The following is a 14,130-nucleotide window of genomic DNA, read 5'->3' as shown; positions in this document are numbered from 1 at the left end:
TTCGGTGATGAGTTGCATGGGGCGTGGTAAGAGGCCCCCATCCACGGCAGCAACAGACAAGGGTACAGCCAGAGGTTTGGTGGGGATGCAGTATTTCTCTACCAGGGACTGTGAAATAAGATTCCCGGCTGCTCCAGAGTCAAGTTGGGCTAGTTCGAAATAACAGTTCTCCCCGCAGACGATTGAGACTGACAGCAGCAGAGATGGAGAGGATTTATTCTTGTCTAGGTCGACCTCTCTGAGCGAACCTAGACACAGGCGTTTCCCGACCTCTCCGGGCAGGCACGGATCCGGTGCTCCTTACTGCCACAGTAGAAGCAGCTCCCCTCGGCACGGCGTAAGTCCTGACGGGTTTTGACCATCTTGGTCTGGTCGACCTGCATAGACTCAGGAGAGTGTACCTGGGTAGAGACGGAGGGAGTGACGGGTTTCTGAAAAGTAGGAGCTAGACGTGGTAACCTCCTCTCACGGGTGACCTCTTTGGCACGCTCCTGGAACCGTAGGTCAATCCGGGTGGCAAGAGTTATTAGGTCATCGAGAGTGGTAGGAATGTCCTGACCGGCAAGTTCATCTTTAATACGGCCAGACAGACCCTCCCAGAAGACGGATACCAGAGCGTCGTTATCCCAGGCCAGCTCCGAGGCAAGGGTACGGAACCGTATGGCATATTGGCCCACGGTGAGACTTCCCTGACGGAGGCGTAGCAGTGATGATGCGGATGAGGTCTTCCGTCCGGGTTCGTCGAAGACTTTCCGGAAAGCCGTGAGAAAAGCAGGCAAGTTGGACACCAGGGGGTCTCCTCTCTCCCATAGAGGATTTAGCCAGGCCAGGGCCTCCCCGGTGAGATGGGACATGATGAATGCAATTTTGGCCCGGTCGGAGTTAAACTGGTGGGACAATAGTTCAAAGTGCAGGGTGCACTGATTTATGAAGCCCCGAGCCTGGGCGGAGTCGCCTCCGAAGCGAGGAGGTGCAGAAAGCCGGGGTCCGGGGTAGGATACCATGGTATTAGTGGGCAGCGGAGCTGCCGGATTGCGAGACATGGCACTGGCGGAGGTTGCTGGTGGAGCAGTCAGAGTGTCCAGGCGAGTATTGACATTCCGCAGGTGACCCAGGATGGACTCCTGTTGGGACCTTTGACGGGACAGTTCATGACACAGGTCCGAGAGCGAGGGAGCTTGGGTGCCACCGGGTTCCATGGCCCGAGCAAACTGTAGCGGGTCTGGGAGGCGGAACCTCTGAGCTACTATACAAGGGGGCAGTCCTTGTAAGGGAGCGGGTGGCGACCAGGGAAGACGGGCAGGAGGTCACAGCAGGTGACCGGGACAGTCTCAGAGTGAACGGGCTGGAGGTCACGGCAAGTGACCGGGGCAGTCTCTGGATGAACGGGCTGATGGTCACGGCAAGTGACCGGGGCAGTCTCTGAATGAACGGGCAGATGGTCACGGCAAGTGACCGGGGCAGTCTCTGGATGAACGGGCAGATGGTCACGGCAAGTGACCGGGGCAGTCTCTGGATGAACGAGCAGATGGTCACGGCAAGTGACCGGGGCAGTCTCTAGGTAAAGGGTTGGTACGACCTGTGGCGGCTGATGATAGACGTGAGCTCCCAGGTGAGCAGGCGAGAGTCTCTGGATGAACGGGTGGTCACAGCATGTGACGGCGGAGCCTCCAGGAAGACCAACAGACAGGCGGCAGATGAGCGCTCCCAGGTGAGCGGGCAGAAGTCTCTGGACAGGCGGGTGGTCACAGCACGTGACGGCAGAGCCTCCAGGTAGGCTAGCAGACAGACAGCAGATGAGCGCTCCCAGGTGAGCGAGCAGGAGTCACTGGACAGGCAGGTGGTCACAGCACGTGAGGGCGGAGCCTCCAGGTAGACTAGCAGGCAGGTAGCAGGTGTGTGCTCCCAGGTGAGCGGGCAAGCTGGTCCATAGACAGACTGACAGGAGTTGGAAGGCAGACCGTCGGACCTCAGGCAAGCAGGCAGGTGGCTGATGTGCGCTCCCAGATGAGCGGGCAGGCTGGTCCTTAGACAGACTGACAGGAGTAGTAAGGCAGACCGTCGGACCTCAGACTAGCAGGCAGGTAGCAGATAATCAGGCAGGAATCTGGCAGGTAGCTGGCAGGTAACTGGCAGGTAACTGGCAACGGGACCTGAGGGCTGAAGCAGAGTAGTGAACAGTGCAACAACATTGCTCGGGCACCTCCATTTTGGAGGAGGTGCCTTATATATGGTGAAGTCCTCCGGCCATTGGCCGGGGACTCCTTAGGATGGCGCGCGCGGCCCCTTTAAGAGGGAGGGAGAGCGCGCGCGCGCGCTCTAAGCACAGTGGCCGGGAAGGAGCGCGCGCTGCCAGCAGAGCGGGAGGAGGACGCCGGGCACGGAGCAGAGAGGTGAGGGGAACAGCGTCCCTGCCTAGCAGAGGGCAGGGACGCCGGCGCTACAACATTCACTTGTCCACGTGTTTGTGGTTAGGCTGTCCATCCCACTAAATGCACTGGGGAGGGCACAGGTAATGTTTTGGTATGCGCCCTTGTGTATAAGGCGCACCAGGACAAATAGGGTCGGCTGGGGACCGTTTATGGACACCCGGCCGCCCCCAGGCGGCTGGGGACCGTGTGTGGGCACCCGGCCGCGGGGCGGTTGGGGACCGAGTATGGACATCCGACCGCCCCCTGGCGGCTGGGGACCAAGTGTGGACACCCAGCCGCCGGGCGGCTGGGGACTGAGTATGGATACCAGGCCGCCGATGCAGCCATGACGTGGTGGCCAGATTCTGCCTCCACATGCCTAAAAGGCCCAATTTCAAGTATTGCAGCCTGGGGGTGGGTGCGTGGCAGGCTTCATACTTGCACTTGCATTGCAAGGAATGGGGGAGGTACAACTGAACACTGCCTTGGGACAAGGACTTGCACGGGGATAGTTGCAAGTCTGCATCTTCTGATGCGGCAAGGATCACTTCTGATGGGCACACTTTTAGGCAGTGACCTGGGTGTCAGAGATCCTTCCAGGGGTCTTACCCATGCTGTTCCCATGTCTTTTCAGCACTGTATGTGTGGCGCCCCTGCGGGTTCAATCGCCACAGAGGTACTGCATCTCACCCAGAGGTGTGGTATCCCACTCTCAGGTAAGGATGGAGTACTGCCCGGGACCCTAACACCTGCATCCAACACACCCCTCCAGGCCAGCAGGGGGGGGGCAAGATGTCTCTGGTTCTTGCTGAGCCCTTCCCTTGGCTGGAGTGGAGGGGAACCTAGTGAGGGGGAACCATGTAGTGGGTGTGGGTGGAGGACGTAGATCAGGGGAGCACTTCAGAAGCTGTATAAAAAGGAGAGCCATCTTAGAAAGTCAGGTCAGTCAGAGGAGGAAAGTGTGTGGAGCAGGAGCTCTGCTCCAGAGGTGGGCCTAGCCAGTGAGGGCCAAGTCTGAAGAGAGAGAGAGAAAGAGAGGTGCGGGAGGAAGGCTCCAGAAGAGAAGAGGGGATCCTAGGGGTACGGGAAGTGCTGGAGGCCACCCGTACGCCTGAATCTGCCAGGCGGTGGTGGGATCAAGCCGCAGAGGGGACCGGCCCCTAAACTAGTGGAGAACTACAAGGCTCAGCTAGAAACCGGAGGCTGCTGTACTTGCAAGGTGCAGTGGCCACATCTGCAATTATATCGCCGAGAAGGTGGCCACAGAGAGTCCAGGGGACTGCAGGTCGCCCGACAAGACCCAAGGTTACCGGATTGGGACACTGATTGCGAGGCGCAGGGCAGGAGGGTGAGTGCCAGTGCACGAAGACGACTGAGAAAGGCACACAGAAAGGGGTACCGTTAAGTGCTCCTGAATTATCTGGGGGATTGCTGAACCCCTGCTTGGTGAACGCAGCGCGACGTGGGAGGATGTACCTGTACAGTGCATCCTGAAGGACTTAAGAACTGTGAGTAAACTTGGAAGACTGCACCCCACTGTCTCTGTGATTATTGCCTGCGCCATCAACCCCTACACTACAACGCCCAGCACAACCCATAAGATCTACACTGCCCTGGAGCTAAGCTCTACCTGTGGAGAGCCACACCATCCCTGCTGCACTCACATCAGCTCCAGAGGACCTGCTCCGCAGCGGCGGGTCCCTTTAGCCGCATACCACAGGTGGCGTCACGAACTTAAACATAAAAACTATAAATCCCCTGTCAATATCCCCTATTGAATGACCGCCCTTGGTCACGGACCGGGTCACTGCCACTGTGACATTTCCCCAAACGACAACCGGCCCGGAACCGAGTACCCCACGCGTCATATGCATGTGTCACACAGCAAATGGCCAGATAAGGTTGTAAAATGTTAAAATGACATTTCCCGGTGAATGCATTTGTCACGGTTGAAAGCAATACAAAAGTGCAAAAATGCATAAAAAAATGCCCAAGGTGTGGAGGAGTATTTTTGTTTTTGGTTATTTATTTTATCTTATACACAAGTCTTTACCCTGGAAAGGAAGTTCCTTAACATATTTCACAGGTAAGCAGTTTCAGTTTAGCTTTTGAACGTTTTATTAAGCCCGTAAAAGTGGCTTAATACCTCTGAAAACATTGTTGACAGCAGTGACATGGGGGTCAGAAATGCTTCCTGGGGCGATCCCCATGCTGTCCCCATGTCATTTGAGCACTATCGCTATCGTTTTGGGCGCTTTTTAGGCTTTCTACAGACTGCCGGGGGTGCCGCCGCAAAAATGCTCGGGTCTCCCATAGACTAACATTGGGCTCATTGCTTGGGTCGAGCACCCGAGTATCACGGTGAGCTCGGCCTGAGCTTCGAGCACCCGAGCATTTTAGTGCTCGCTCAACACTAATGGCAATGTAAAAATTAGTCTTTGCAAAAAAAAGCGCCTTTTAGTGTGTGACAGCTGTCAATAATAAAAACCTGCTATAAATCTGGTATTGATGTAATCACACCGACCCGAAGAATAAAGTCGTCTAATCACTTATATGGCACGAGGAAAGGCGTAAAAAATAAACTCTAGGGTTAGGGTTGTGCTAGGGTTAGGGTTGTGCTAGGGTTACAGTTGTGCTAGGGTTAGGGTTGTGCTAGGGTTAGGGTCGTGCTAGGGTTAGGGTTGGGGTTGTGCTAGGGTTAGGGTTAGAGTTGTGCTAGGGTTAGAGTCAGGGCCGGCTCCAAGTTTTTGTGGGCCCCGGGCGAAAGAGTCTCAGTGGGCCCCTTCAGCACATACCACGATTCATGATTCACAGATACGGCGGAGAAATATATGTACTAGTGATGAGCGAGCATGCTCGCTACTGCTCGGTGCTCGCTCGGTGCTCGCTCGAGTATCTCACTGCTCGAGATGCTAGGCGCTCGCCGAGTATTTCCGGGGTTGCTCGGCGGGAGCTCCGGTCCCCTCCCTGCATGTTTGGCGCTCTTTACAGAGCCAATGAACATGCAGGGATTGCCTGTCACTCACTTTAATGCCGCAGCCATGTTGGTTGTGGAATTATAGTGATCGGCTGGCCGCACAGTGTCATCAGGTCTATATCAGACCTGGCGCCGCCATGCTCGTCACAGTCACTCCGGAATCAGACAGTGTAGGGAGAGGTGCTGCTGAGATAGGGAGAGATTTGCTTGTTTATTAGGTAGTGTAGGGAGAACAGAAGTATATTACACATATCCATCTCAACAAACAGTGCTTCTGAGGACTAATTCATCTGCAGAGATATCAGGCAGGCAGTGTATATAGGCTGGCAGGCAGTGTATATAGCATACTGCAGTGCATATAGCACAAGAGGCTCCATTCCAGTGTTGTCTGATGCTGTTGCTGTTAGACATTTCTAGACATAGGCCCAGGTCTCAGGGGCCAAGAATATTTTTTTTTTGGATCTTAATCCTCATTATTTGCTTAAAAAGCAATCCAGAGAATACAGCCAGGTCCTTTCCATATTACAGCGATAAAAATCCAGCTATTTAAAACTGTGGTATGTCCATCACACGGATCACATATAATTGCGCTGAAAATATTGCCATTTCTGGCCTCTATTGAAATTTTGTTTCAGTGTGTCAGTGAAGCTATTGACACCAGTTTGCTGTTAAAAATAGTTACCTACAGGCCAGCTATTTAAATCTATGTTTTCTCCGTCACACAGATCACATATACGTTTTCAGAAAATACTGCCATTTCTAGCCTCCATGAAATTTTTTTTCAGTGTGTCAGTGAAACTATTGACACCAGTTTGCTGTTCAAAATAGTTACCTACAGGCCAGGTATTTAAAACTGTGTTTTCTCTGTCACACGGATCACATATACGTTTTCAGAAAATAATTGTGCTGAAAATATTGCCATTTCTGGCCTCTATTGAAATTTTGTTTCAGTGTGTCAGTGAAGCTATTGACACCAGTTTGCTGTTAAAAATAGTTACCTACAGGCCAGCTATTTAAAACTGGGGTTGTCCGTCACATGGATCACACATAAGTTCGCTCCAAATTCAGCCATTTGTAGTGAGTGTGGAAGATATTGTCCTCCATTTAAAATGGGCAAGGCACGTGGCGAGGGACGTGGAACTGGAAGTGATGGTGATGGTGCATGCAGAGGCCGAGGCCGTGGGCAAGCTGAAATTGTGCCACAACAAACACCCACATCTTCTCGCTCGACCTTCCTGTCCCAATTATTAGGGGACCGCAGAACACAACTATTGAACAGAGAGCAGTGAGAAAAGGTTATTGGTTGGATAGCAGATAATGCTTCCAGTCACTTAGCCACCACCCTGTCTTCCACACGGTAAAGTCTCAGTAGCTGTGAGTCTGGACCGCATATTCCTCACCCTGAACCTCCTTCCTCCCACCATGCCGAGTGCCCAGAGACAACTGATCCCACACTTGGACACTCCGAAGAGCTGTTCACTTTTCCATTTATATATTCAGGCCTCTTGTCCGGTCCACTTGAAGTGGGACAAGAGGAGATTGCATGTAGCGATGCCCAAATATTTGAGCAGCCACAGTCACATGAAGGTGACGGTGGGAAAGTGTCACAAGAGGTGGACGATGATGAGACACAATTGCCAGAAAGTCAGGAGGAGGACCAGGGTGCGGAAGTGGAAGACGAAGTGGTGGATGATATAGTAACTGACCTAACCTGGCAGGAGGATATGCAGAGCGAGGACAGCAGCACACAGGGGGAGGGAGGCTGTAACATACCTGGCGGCGTCCTTGCATAGTGGTCCATCTCCCACTGTGCAAGAGCACGCACTTGATCTCCAGTCCAGTCTGCTAGCCTGGCTTCCATCCATGCTGTCTGCTTGCCTCTGTTTCTGCTGCTTAAGGGCGACGCCCGATCACTTCCTCCTTCTTGTAGCTGCTGCAGGCACACCCCTTGTGCGTCCTCAGCCTATTGCTGTCTTTCACCTGGTATTTAACATAGCTCCTCCCTGGAATCCATGCCTGAGCATTGTGTTTCATTCAGTGTGCTCCTTCACTCTGAATGTGCCAGGTCCCTTTCTGTGTTTGCTTGCCTGCCTTTTCTTGAGGCTGTATTTCCAGGCCTGTCTGAACTCGCTCCTTGCCTGTTCGTTCCGCCTTCTAGGGGCCGCACACCTACACCCGCTCCTGTATCTTATCTGTCCTGTCTGAACACGCTCCTAGCCTGTTCCTCCCGCCTTCTAGGGGCTGTATACCTAGACCCGCTCCAGTATCTTGCTACTGTGTCTGTTCTTGTCTGAATACTCTTCTTGCCTGTTTCCTGTTTTTCTCTATGTCCATACCTTTCCTTTTTTTGCAGAGTCTGAATACTCGTACCTAACTCCTGTTCGTTGTCACTGTACTTCCGTTTGGGAGTTTGTGGTCCACTCGCTACTTCACTGCAAGTACCCCGTGAGTATCTGGTTCTGCCTTTCCCTTCCTGTCTGTTCCGTGTGAACTTAGCCCTGTCCCCTCTGCCCTGCCTTGCTCACCGCTCCAGGCGGCCTCGTCCTGCTCTACTCTTGCTCACCGCTCCAGGCGGCCTCGTTCTGCTCTACTCTTGCTCACCGCTCCAGGTGGCCTCGTCCTGCTCTACTCTTGCTCACCGCTCCAGGCGGCCTCGTCCTGCTCTACTCTTGCTCGCCGCTCCAGGCGATCTCGTCCTGCTCTACTCTTGCTCGCCGCTCCAGGCGGCCTCGTCCTGCTCTACTCTTGCTCACCGCTCCAGACGGCCTCGTCCTGCTCTACTCTTGCTCACCGCTCCAGGCGGCCTCGTCCTGCTCTACTCTTGCTCACCGTTCCAGGCGGCCTCGTCCTGCTCTACTCTTGCTCACCGCTCCAGACGGCCTCATCCTGCTCTACTCTTACTCACCGCTCCAGGCGGCCTCGTCCTGCTCTACTCTTGCTCACCGCTCCAGGCGGCCTCGTCCTGCTCTACTCTTGCTCACCGCTCCAGGCGGCCTCGTCCTGCTCTACTCTTGCTCACCGCTCCAGGCGGCCTCGTCCTGCTCTACTCTGGGCGGCCTCACTCTGCTGTGTTTGTCCGCCACATCTGTGGTTCTCTTCCTGAGTCCCAGTGTGTACTGGGTCCTATCCCGCCCGTGTTCCAACCTGCTAGTGCCTCCCTGTCTGCACTCTAGCCGTGCTTGCCTGTACCCCCCTGCCTGCATACCCGCCTGCCTGCATACCAGTCGTGCCTGCCTATACCCACCAGTCTGTGCCAGCCTAACCTGACTGTTCCTGTATTCCCCTGTGTGGGTCAACAGCCGTGTCCGGGGTCTGTCCAGGAGTAGCACCTGGTCCCTCTGCTCAGTTCCTCCTTGGTGCACTGGCGTCATATGCCGTCGTGCTACCCTTGTCGGATCGGGTGAATACTTCGTTACGCCCCTCCAGGCATTCACTCTCCGGCACGGTCCAGTGGAATCACTACATATACACGCACACGCCGCTCAGCCCGGGCGTGTGCATTACAGCATGCTCAGGCCATGGTTCCCGTTGAGCCCCACGGCCTTCGCTCTCTGAGACATTTTCCAGCGAATACGTGCATTAAAAATAAATAAAAAAAAAATATATATTTTTTTTCTTTAGCTGAGTTCCAGGCGAATTACGCACCCGTCCAGATGGATCTTTCTGCACTCGTTCCTGCGGATCCGCCACGGTACTATGGGGATCCAAGACAAAGTCGTGCTTTTGTGGAGCAATGCTTGCTACACTTCAAGTTCTACCCTCTTTGTTTTCCCACCGATCGGGTTAAGGTGGGATTCATGATGTCTAACCTAGCGGGTGATGCCTTGGAATGGATCAACCCCCTATGGGAAACACAGGATCCTATCTCCTGGACCTTCAGGCCTTCCTGGTGGCCTTTCTAATGGTCTTCGATGACCCTAACCCGGAGGCTCCTGCTGAAGCTTCACTTCCCAATATCCCGGAGCAGCCCCGATGGGTAATGTGTGTGGGTAGCGCACTAGTCCTCCTGCCCGAAGAGACTACTGCCCATCCAGAATCCACACAGGATGACTACGCTCTCCGGAATACTTCTCCCAACCTCAAGAGGCAGTCCAGACGTGCTAGGCGTAGAGGTAAGCCATCACGCCAGGGTCTGTCCTCCCAAAGACCTCCTGATCCCAACCTTGAAGTCCCTGCTGAAGCTTCACTTCCCTGTATCCCGGAGCAGCCACCACGGGTAATGTGCGTGGGTAGCGCACCAGTTCTCCTGCCCGAAGAGACTGCTGCCCACCCAGAATCCACACAGGAGGACTTCCTGCACCCGGTATCTGATGCTTCACCCACTGTAACCAGTGAGCCTGTCCAAGGGTACTCCGAAGCAGTGATTACCTCCGAGTCTGTGCATCTCTACTACCTGGCGGAGGACTCCCTGTTGCCTCCTGAATCCTCCGGGATACCACCTGATGACAAATGGAGAGAGACTTCCCTACACCCGGTACCCGATACTTCGTCCGCTCCGTCCTGTGAGCCTGACAATGGGTACCTCAAAGTGTTAGTTAACCCCAAGTCTCTGCACCCCTCCAACCAGGCGGAGGACCTCCAGTTGTCTCCAGAACCCTTCGGGGTGCTACCTGGTAGAGAATGGACAGAGTCTTCCCTATACTCTGTACCTGATACCTCGCCCGCTTCGTCCAGTGAGTCCGACCTAGTGTACTCCAAAGCAGAGGTTATCCCCGAGTCTCTACACCCCTCCGACCAGGCGGAGGACCTCCAGTTGTCTCCTGAACCCTTCGGGGTGCTACCTGATAGCGAATGGACAGAGACTCTCCTATACTCGGTACCTGATACCTCGGACGCTTCTTCCAGTGAGTCCGACCTAGTGTACTCCGAAGCAGAGGTTATCCCCGAGTCTCTACACCCCTCCGACCAGGCGGAGGACCTCCAGTTGTCTCCTGAACCCTTTGGGGTGCTACCTGATAGCGAATGGACAGGGACCCTCCTATACTCGGTACCTGATACCTCGCCCGCTTCTTCCAGCGAGTCCGACCTAGTGTACTCCAAAGCAGAGGTTACTCCCGAGTCTCTGCACTCTTCCGACCCGGTGGAGGACCCCCAGTTGTTTCCTGAATCCTCCGGGGTACCACCAGATAACAAAGAGACAGTGACTTTTCTACACCTTGTACCTGATACCTCGCCCATTTCATCCTGTGAGCTTGACAAGATGTACCCCGAAGCAGAGGTTACCCCCGAGTCTCTGCACCCCTCCAACCCGGCGGAGGACTTCCAGTTGTCTCCTGAACCCTCTGGGGTGCTACCTGTTAATAAGTGGAGTGAGATTTCATTGTGTGCTGTTCCTGGTACTCCACCCGTTTCGTCTGTTGCTGAGGATGGCTGGATAGGAGGTAGCATCCTAGCTACTCAGATGAGACCAGTTTTTCCTGTGGACAGTGGAAGTGATCTCCTTGAAGTGAAGGATTGGCCCTCGAATTTCCTGCGGAACATTCTGGCAGGCCTGAAGAAGAGGGGGCGTAAGGAGGGGGGAGTACTGTAACATACCTGGCGGCGTCCTTGCATAGTGGTCCATCTCCCACTGTGCAAGAGCGTGCACTTGATCTCCAGTCCAGTCTGCTAGCCTGGCTTCCCTCCATGCTGTCTGCTTGCCTCTGTTTCTGCTGCTTAAGGGTGGCGCCCGATCACTTCCTCCTTCTTGTAGCTGCTGCAGGCACACCCCTTGTGCGTCCTCAGCCTATTGCTGTCTGTCACCTGGTATTTAACACAGCTCCTCCCTGGAATCCATGCCTGAGCATTGTGTTTCATTCAGTGTGCTCCTTCACTCTGAATGTGCCAGGTCCCTTTCTGTGTTTGCTTGCCTGCCTTTCCTGGAGGCTGTATTTCCAGGCCTGTCTGAACTCGCTCCTTGCCTGTTCATTCCGCCTTTTAGGGGCCGCATACCTAGACCCGCTCCTGTATCTTGTCTGTCCTGTCTGAACACGCTCCTAGCCTGTTCCTTCCACCTTCTAGGGGCTGCATACCTTGACCCGCTCCTGTATCTTGCTACTGTGACTGTTCTTGTCTGAATACTCTTCTTGCCTGTTTCCTGTTTTTCTCTATGTCCGTACCTTTCCTTTTTCTGCAGAGTCTGAACTCGTATCTAACTCCTGTTAGTTGTCACTGTACTTCCGTTTGGGAGTTTGTGGTCCACTCGCTACTTCACAGCAAGTACCCTGTGGGTATCTGGTTCTGCCTTTCCCTTCCTGTCTATTCCGTGTGAACTGAGCTCTGTCCCCTCTGCCCTGCCTTGCTCACCGCTCCAGGCGGCCTCGTCCTGCTCTACTCTTGCTCACCGCTCCAGGCGGCCTCGTCCTGCTCTACTCTTGCTCACCGCTCCAGGCGGCCTCGTCCTGCTCTACTCTTGCTCACCGCTCCAGGCGGCCTCGTCCTGCTCTACTCTTGCTCACCGCTCCAGGCGGCCACTTCCTGCTCTACTCTTGCTCACCGCTCCAGGCGGCCTCGTCCTGCTCTACTCTTGCTCGCCGCTCCAGGTGGCCTCGTCCTGCTCTACTCTTGCTCGCCGCTCCAGGCGGCCTCGTCCTTCTCTACTCTTGCTCGCCGCTCCAGGCGGCCTCGTCCTGCTCTACTCTTGCTCACCGCTCCAGACGGCCTCATCCTGCTCTACTCTTACTCACCGCTCCAGGCGGCCTCGTCCTGCTCTACTCTTGCTCACCGCTCCAGGCGGCCTCGTCCTGCTCTACTCTTGCTCACCGCTCCAGGCGGCCTCGTCCTGCTCTACTCTTGCTCACCGCTCCAGGCGGCCTCGTCCTGCTCTACTCTGGGCGGCCTCACTCTGCTGTGTTTGTCCGCCACATCTGTGGTTCTCTTCCTGAGTCCCAGTGTGTACTGGGTCCTATCCCGCCCGTGTTCCAACCTGCTAGTGCCTCCCTGTCTGCACTCTAGCCGTGCTTGCCTGTACCCCCCTGCCTGCATACCCGCCTGCCTGCATACCAGTCGTGCCTGCCTATACCCACCAGTCTGTGCCAGCCTAACCTGACTGTTCCTGTATTCCCCTGTGTGGGTCAACAGCCGTGTCCGGGGTCTGTCCAGGAGTAGCACCTGGTCCCTCTGCTCAGTTCCTCCTTGGTGCACTGGCGTCATATGCCGTCGTGCTACCCTTGTCGGATCGGGTGAATACTTCGTTACGCCCCTCCAGGCATTCACTCTCCGGCACGGTCCAGTGGAATCACTACATATACACGCACACGCCGCTCAGCCCGGGCGTGTGCATTACAGCATGCTCAGGCCATGGTTCCCGTTGAGCCCCACGGCCTTCGCTCTCTGAGACATTTTCCAGCGAATACGTGCATTAAAAATAAATAAAAAAAAAATATATATTTTTTTTCTTTAGCTGAGTTCCAGGCGAATTACGCACCCGTCCAGATGGATCTTTCTGCACTCGTTCCTGCGGATCCGCCACGGTACTATGGGGATCCAAGACAAAGTCGTGCTTTTGTGGAGCAATGCTTGCTACACTTCAAGTTCTACCCTCTTTGTTTTCCCACCGATCGGGTTAAGGTGGGATTCATGATGTCTAACCTAGCGGGTGATGCCTTGGAATGGATCAACCCCCTATGGGAAACACAGGATCCTATCTCCTGGACCTTCAGGCCTTCCTGGTGGCCTTTCTAATGGTCTTCGATGACCCTAACCCGGAGGCTCCTGCTGAAGCTTCACTTCCCAATATCCCGGAGCAGCCCCGATGGGTAATATATGTGGGTAGCGCACTAGTCCTCCTGCCCGAAGAGACTACTGCCCATCCAGAATCCACACAGGATGACTACGCTCTCCGGAATACTTCTCCCAACCTCAAGAGGCAGTCCAGACGTGCTAGGCGTAGAGGTAAGCCATCACGCCAGGGTCTGTCCTCCCAAAGACCTCCTGATCCCAACCTTGAAGTCCCTGCTGAAGCTTCACTTCCCTGTATCCCGGAGCAGCCACCACGGGTAATGTGCGTGGGTAGCGCACCAGTTCTCCTGCCCGAAGAGACTGCTGCCCACCCAGAATCCACACAGGAGGACTTCCTGCACCCGGTATCTGATGCTTCACCCACTGTAACCGGTGAGCCTGTCCAAGGGTACTCCGAAGCAGTGATTACCTCCGAGTCTGTGCATCTCTACTACCTGGCGGAGGACTCCCTGTTGCCTCCTGAATCCTCCGGGATACCACCTGATGACAAATGGAGAGAGACTTCCCTACACCCGGTACCCGATACTTCGTCCGCTCCGTCCTGTGAGCCTGACAATGGGTACCTCAAAGCGTTAGTTAACCCCAAGTCTCTGCACCCCTCCGACCAGGCGGAGGACCTCCAGTTGTCTCCAGAACCCTTCGGGGTGCTACCTGGTAGAGAATGGACAGAGTCTTCCCTATACTCTGTACCTGATACCTCGCCCGCTTCGTCCAGTGAGTCCGACCTAGTGTACTCCAAAGCAGAGGTTATCCCCGAGTCTCTACACCCCTCCGACCAGGCGGAGGACCTCCAGTTGTCTCCTGAACCCTTCGGGGTGCTACCTGATAGCGAATGGACAGAGACTCTCCTATACTCGGTACCTGATACCTCGGACGCTTCTTCCAGTGAGTCCGACCTAGTGTACTCCGAAGCAGAGGTTATCCCCGAGTCTCTACACCCCTCCGACCAGGCGGAGGACCTCCAGTTGTCTCCTGAACCCTTTGGGGTGCTACCTGATAGCGAATGGACAGGGACCCTCCTAT

This window comes from Phyllobates terribilis, unplaced genomic scaffold, assembly GCF_046119375.1.
Source record: "Phyllobates terribilis strain yellow unplaced genomic scaffold, ASM4611937v1 Scaffold_1__5_contigs__length_1240528914, whole genome shotgun sequence".
In the NCBI taxonomy this organism is placed as follows: domain Eukaryota; kingdom Metazoa; phylum Chordata; class Amphibia; order Anura; family Dendrobatidae; genus Phyllobates; species Phyllobates terribilis.
Note: the sequence above shows the minus strand (reverse complement) of the source record.